Source organism: Lucilia sericata, unplaced genomic scaffold, assembly GCF_015586225.1.
Source record: "Lucilia sericata isolate MDLA Ls3-8-SP2 unplaced genomic scaffold, ASM1558622v1 Contig003239F_arrow, whole genome shotgun sequence".
Taxonomy (NCBI): Eukaryota; Metazoa; Arthropoda; class Insecta; order Diptera; family Calliphoridae; genus Lucilia; species Lucilia sericata.
Window position 1 is genome coordinate 25,742 of NW_023996771.1, and position 7,498 is coordinate 33,239.

Here is a 7,498-nt window from a genome sequence, read left to right on the forward strand (position 1 = left end):
GTTCAGTTCTAGTTCAGTTCTAGTTCAGTTCTAGTTCAGTTCTAGTTCAGTTCTAGTTCAGTTCTAGTTCAGTTCTAGTTCAGTTCTAGTTCAGTTCTAGTTCAGTTCTAGTTCAGTTCTAGTTCAGTTCTAGTTCAGTTCTAGTTCAGTTCTAGTTTAGTTCTAGTTCAGTTCTAGTTCAGTTCTAGTTCAGTTCTAGTTCAGTTCTAGTTCAGTTCTAGTTCAGTTCTAGTTCAGTTCTAGTTCAGTTCTAGTTCGTTCAGTTCTAGTTCAGTTCTAGTTCAGTTCTAGTTCAGTTCTAGTTCAGTTCTAGTTCAGTTCTAGTTCAGTTCTAGTTCAGTTCTAGTTCAGTTCTAGTTCAGTTCTAGTTCAGTTCTAGTTCAGTTCTAGTTCAGTTCTAGTTCAGTTCTAGTTCAGTTCTAGTTCAGTTCTAGTTCAGTTCTAGTTCAGTTCTAGTTCAGTTCTAGTTCAGTTCTAGTTCTAGTTCAGTTCTAGTTCAGTTCTAGTTCAGTTTAATTCAGTTTCTAGTTCGGTTATAATTAAGTTCTAGTTCAGTGTTAAGTTCAATTCTAGTTTAGTTTTCCGGATCATTTCTATCCTTGTCTAGGTTACAGTCTTTATTCTAGGACTTTATATAGTTAACCTGTATTCCTCCCCAGTCACTATAGTTCTAGTTTTAAACCTTACGGTCTTCATGTTGATCATTTGATAACATTTTTAATCTTAGTTTAAACTCAACTCAATGTTATTGAAAAGTCACTTTGGTTGAACGAATTCCATTCATTTTGAATATTTATGAAAATACTATTTTTAGTAACTCTTTAAAATTGAAATAAATATTCATAATTATATTTTATGATATCAACGACATTTTAACTAAATATGCAAATTAAAAATATTTGTATAAAAGCCCCTAAACTACTTGATTTTATTTTGAAAACATTTTACACACAAAAAACACACATATCACCTGTTTTATTATAAATGTTGAAACTATTAGTTTTTTATGACGATTTTTATAATATTTAATGGTCCTACAAAAAGCAACAACAAATTGGTCTATTTTAACACAAAAATATTTTTGTTATTTTAATGAAATATTCAAATATTTGCAGTTATTGTTTTTAAACTTTAGAAGAAAACTGCTCCGTTTTTATTAAATTTTAATATTTATTTAAATTTTTAAGCTTATATTTTATGTTTTAAAGCTGTTTTTTGACACACTAGCGGCAGTTTTTATTACTTTCCTACCAAATAGAAACTTGTTAAGAAATGTTGTTGTTTTTCTTAAATAATAAGCTGCTTGTTTGTTGTTACAGTTTTATCGAAATCACAAAATTTTATGATCAAATTTATTAAAAAAAAATTTTATGTATTTTTATATTTTTGTAGTGTGTTTAGTGTCACAAGGGGCTGTTCTAACTAATTAACATTTTGTTATTTCATTTATTAAGAGCAAAATTTTTGAAGAAATGGTTTTTATCATTAAGTCGAATTTATTGACAGCTTAAATTAAATTAATTAACAACAGTTTGTTTTAAACAGATTAGGCAAATTAGTTTAAATAGAAAATTAAGAAACTGGTACCGACTAATGACAATAGTCTTATTTTTGACGTCAACTAGTCATATATAATTCGGTATTAAATGGCCTGGTTTTTTGACTTAAACACAGGTTTTGAGTATAAAAAACAAAAGATTTACAAAATTAATTTCATCATAAAACTTATAAATGTTTAAAAAAACAGCGTTTTACCAACTTAATGTAAATGACTGAATAAAATCTCACTCTCAAAATGTGCTTATTTCACTTTAATTTTTCTCCTTTTAAGAACTAAAGTTATCTCCTGAAAATTACTCACTCTTTTAAAGATTAAAGTACCAAATCACGCCTGCCTCCGCAATTAATAAAAAGGCTCACTACTTGCAGCCAAAACAAACATAAATACCTAAAACAAAAGACTTAAGCTACAAACCTGTTTCAATTTAGACACACGAAAAATCTCCGCAAAAAAGGAAAATTTCCAAAAAAAAAAAGAAAAGAAAAAAATTTAATGTCTTAATTTTGAAGATATTTTCCAAGCTCATATTAAACCATGTATTTAGCAATAATTGCATAGACAATTTGTACAAGAAACCCAATAATTATATATATATACAGCGCATCAAAACCAAACGCAAATCTCTCTCTATTTCAACTGTTTTAGATATTTTGAAAATAGCATGATATTTCTATGGTTTTTTGCTGTTTTTTGGCTGCCACCAATTACAAAGCACTTCCCAGCTAATGTTACAACATTTATCATAAGTTTACTAACAAACATATTAAAACAATTTAAAGACGAAATATAAAAACAAAACTAATAAAACCAGAAAGTTTAAGTTACAAGCAGTTGCAAAGAAACAATACATTTGTTAAGTTGATGTTACTGAATAAGGGGAGGGAATCCTACTACAAAATAATCCGATTTTCAACTGAACTAGAACTGAACTAGAACTGAACTAGAACTGAAATAGAACTGAAATAGAACTGAACTAGAACTAGAACTGAACTAGAACTGAACTAGAACTGAACTAGAACTGAACTAGAACTGAACTAGAACTGAACTAGAACTGAACTAGAACTGAACTAGAACTGAACTAGAACTGAACTAGAACTGAACTAGAACTGAACTAGAACTGAACTAGAACTGAACTAGAACTGAACTAGAACTGAACTGAACTGAACTAGAACTGAACTAGAACTGAACTAGAACTGAACTAGAACTGAACTAGAACTGAACTAGAACTGAACTAGAACTGAACTAGAACTGAACTAGAACTGAACTAGAACTGAACTAGAACTGAACTAGAACTGAACTAGAACTGAACTAGAACTGAACTAGAACTGAACTAGAACTGAACTAGAACTGAACTAGAACTGAACTAGAACTGAACTAGAACTGAACTAGAACTGAACTAGATGAACTAGAACTGAACTAGAACTGAACTAGAACTGAACTAGAACTGAACTAGAACTGAACTAGAACTGAACTAGAACTGAACTAGAACTGAACTAGAACTGAACTAGAACTGAACTAGAACTGAACTAGAACTGAACTAGAACTGAACTAGAACTGAACTAGAACTGAACTAGAACTGAACTAGAACTGAACTAGAACTGAACTAGAACTGAACTAGAACTGAACTAGAACTGAACTAGAACTGAACTAGAACTGAACTAGAACTGAACTAGAACTGAACTAGAACTGAACTAGAACTGAACTAGAACTGAACTAGAACTGAACTAGAACTGAACTAGAACTGAACTAGAACTGAACTAGAACTGAACTAGAACTGAACTAGAACTGAACTAGAACTGAACTAGAACTGAACTAGAACTGAACTAGAACTGAACTAGAACTGAACTAGAACTGAACTAGAACTGAACTAGAACTGACTAGAACTGAACTAGAACTGAAACTAGAACTGAACTAGAACTGAACTAGAACTGAACTAGAACTGAACTAGAACTGAACTAGAACTGAACTAGAACTGAACTAGAACTGAACTAGAACTGAACTAGAACTGAACTAGAACTGAACTAGAACTGAACTAGAACTGAACTAGAACTGAACTAGAACTGAACTAGAACTGAAACTAGAACTGAACTAGACTGAACTAGAACTGAACTAGAACTGAACTAGAACTGAACTAGAACTGAACTAGAACTGAACTAGAACTGAACTAGAACTGAACTAGAACTGAACTAGAACTGAACTAGAACTGAACTAGAACTGAACTAGAACTGAACTAGAATGAACTAGAACTGAACTAGAACTGAAACTAGAACTGAACTAGAACTGAACTAGAACTGAACTAGAACTGAACTAGAACTGAACTAGAACTGAACTAGAACTGAACTAGAACTGAACTAGAACTGAACTAGAACTGAGCTAGAAGGACTTTAATTGGCTGTCCTTCCCCTTTTTTTCTCTTTTCTCTGTGTTAATTGCTTTAGTGTTAAAGTTAAAGCTTAACTAACACATAGACAATGCATATTGTTCAGGAGTAACTCAGTTTTTTTTTATTTTTGAAAAATATGTCCTGCTATAAAGCTAGAGTTTGAGCAGTTTGTTTGATGAGTTTATTTAGAGTTTGCGTACAGATTGTTTTCATTTTACTTGGTCAGACTCTGACATTTGGAAAACTAATGATGATGACGTTGTTGTTAAAAAAAACCATAGACTTTTAGCTTAAAGTAATATTTCGAATGAGGTTGATGTTGTTGTTGTGGAATAAAGAAAATAAAGTGTATTGTAAACTTGCACGCATTTGCACTATTTATAATCGCTAACGAAGAAATAACATACAGTGTCATGTCAGGCACGTTTTTTTTTTGTGCAAAGTTAATTTCTTATTTTTCTGTTAAATGTAAGTTGTAAAGGAAAATTGTTTGCAGATAAACCCTGTAAAATATTTCGTATATTTGGTTTTATTTGGTAAGTGGCAAAAGATCAATGTTTTAGACAGTTAGTCATTGTAGACAAATATGTTCTGCCATAAAAGTTTGGCTCATCTTTGTGGCCTTTTTGTTAAGAACTATAACTTTATTGTTTGTAGTAAGCTAAATTTTTACAAATTTTTCAAAATTTTTTTTAAAAAAAATGAGTTTAATAAATAAAATGTTACATTTCTCTATAGTGAGCTACAAATGTTTTTCTCATTTGCAGTTTATTTCTCAGTAGTAAGGTAACAAGATTAAGTTGTTAGTATTATGTGAATGAAGAATGATCACCGTAAAGTTGTTACACGTTTTTTTGGTCTGTTTTTTTTTTTTTCTTTTTGTTACTAACAACTTCATTTGTTTAGTGATTTAGTTTGGTTTTGGAAATCAGCCTCATCAACCTGGTCCTCATCAGTTTGGTTTTTAACCGTCATGAGTTGTATAAATATAACAAATTTTTTAACTTTTCAAATCATATATGTTATCTGCAGGATTTCATGTTTCTTTTGCAAAACCTTTAGGCTTTTTGTTTGTCAGTTTCTTATACATGTACAGATTTATTTCCTTAATAAACAACTTTGTAATACATATTTGTTCATTCAAAGCAACATTCGAATTGTATTCATTTTAATTTTTTTTGCAAGTGATTTAGTTTTTCTTTGCTTTTCGAGCTTTGGGTTTAGTGGGCTGGTCTGTAAGTTATCTATCTATTTGCTGTGGAAATAAAGTTTTAAATTCTAAGGCTTATATGGGGGCAGTTTTAGGAAATTTGTCAATATTTCTGTTGGTAACATGTTAACAAAATGTATCATAATTTGTGTAGATTGTTCGAGCACAAAATAAAATATATAATTAAAATTAAAAAATGTACACAATTTTAAAGGAAAACTCCCTCTGCCGTTAATTGAAGATAAATTGTGTGAGAAAAAATCAAAAGATTTAAGAAAGAAACTTGTTTTTTTTTAAGAAATTTTGTTAAAAATAGAAGAAATATTTTAATATTAAGAATTTTTGCTTAAATTAGTATTTAAAACTTATTTTTGAAGTTGTTATACGAAAAAGTACCTTTTTTATAAAAAAGTACTTTTTTCAAAAAAGTACTTTTTTTAATTGTTCTTCATAGAACCTTTTAAATATAAACAGTTTTTAAGTAGATTTTAAAAAAATATTTTTTTTGAAAAAGTACTTTCCTTTTAAAAGTACTTTCTTTTCAAAAAGTACTATTTTCCCAAAAATGTACTTTTTTTAATGTAGTTATTTGAAAAGTAAAAGTTTTCCTTCACATTTTCGAAGAATTCTTTCTAATATTAATAAAAACGCCTAATATTCATAGTTAAAACAAAAGACTTAAGAAGCAAACTTGTTTTTTTCCAGAAATGTGTTGAAATAATCAGCAAATATGTTTAAAAATCAAGAGTTATTGGATAAATCAATGTTAATAAGGCTTAATCTATGGTCATACGGAAATTTCTGTATTAATTTTGTAAAAGGTACTTTTTTTCAAAAAGTACTTTCTTAAAAAGTACCTTTAACAAAAAGTACTTTTGAAAATGATTTGTCTATTCTAACTAAAACTTCCCTTTATATAAAAAAGTAATACTCTAGTATAATTAAGAGAAAAAATATCGCGGTAAAAACAAAAGATTTAAGAAACAAACTTGTTTGTGAAATTTGTTGAAAGAATCGGGAAAAATGTTTACAAATCAAAAGTTTTTTGAGAAATACGGCATAATAAGGCTTTTTCTATAGTACTAAAGAGTTTTTAAAGTAAAATTTATAAATAGTACTTTTTCAAAAAGTACTTTCATGAAAAGTACCTTTCACAAAAAGCACTTTTTTAAATTATTTTCCATTCTAAATCTCCCTCATTAGAAATGAATTAAAAGTCAAAATGTCCAAGCAAAATAAATGATTTTAAAACAAGTTTGTTTCTTAAGTCTTTTGTTTTGCTTTAAGAAATTTGTCAGAATAATCGGGAAAATGTTTATAAGTCCAAAGTTGTTTGATAAATCAGAGAGTATAAGAATTTTTCTTACATAATACGATGTTTTCTATGTTAATTTTGAAAAAGGTACTTTTTTAAAAAGTAGCATTTGCCAAAAGTGCTATTTTAAAAGAAATTTGGTCCCCTTTAACAGAAATACACTACAATGTCATTTAAAAACAAATTGCTGGATCAAAAAACGAAAGACTTAAGAAGCAAACTTTTTTTAAAAACTAAATTGTTTGCAACACATAAAGCTTTTATCAAAGTATAAAACTTAAATTCATACAATAATTGCCTTTGTTCTTCCAACTCCATTCATAAAATTCTATATTTCTTTCATCTTTTTTTTTGTTCGTCTTATTCTACTTCTAAATCACATAATCATCAACCCTCATTACAACCCACACATTTGTATACATATAAAATTTTATTACAAATACATAATAATGTATTCTAAATGCAATTATAGCAGAACAAAACAACAAATTATATTAAGAAAAAAACTAAAAAAACGAACTTTAACCAAATTTAGCATTTAATTCATGAAAAAGCAACAATAGAAAAACAATTTTGTAACAAAAAAATTGTAGGAGAAATACAAATAAAAGAAGTTGCTTAAACTTAACTTTAACCTTGACAAAAATCTTACACATGAGTGATTTAATAGTTCAACTGCCAAATGCAGTAAAAATAGTAAAAATGTTAACACATACTCACACAATTATTTGGTTTAGAAAAAAAAAACTTGCAAACAAATACTATAACAACAAAAATAACATTTATAAACATGTTAAGAAATAAAGAATATACAAAGAAGTAACATTAACGAGACGACCAAAGTTCTTTAAAAAATGGGAAGTTTCATAATGATAAAGACAACTAAGCGGAAAGGTTTTCTATAAAAATAAGTAGTTTTTCAAATTCTGTAATGTTCTAGTTATCTAGTAAGAACACTAAGGTCTCTATCGGACATGTTAAAAGCTCCACAGGTGGAAATCGAAACCACGACCTCTTATCTCACAGACT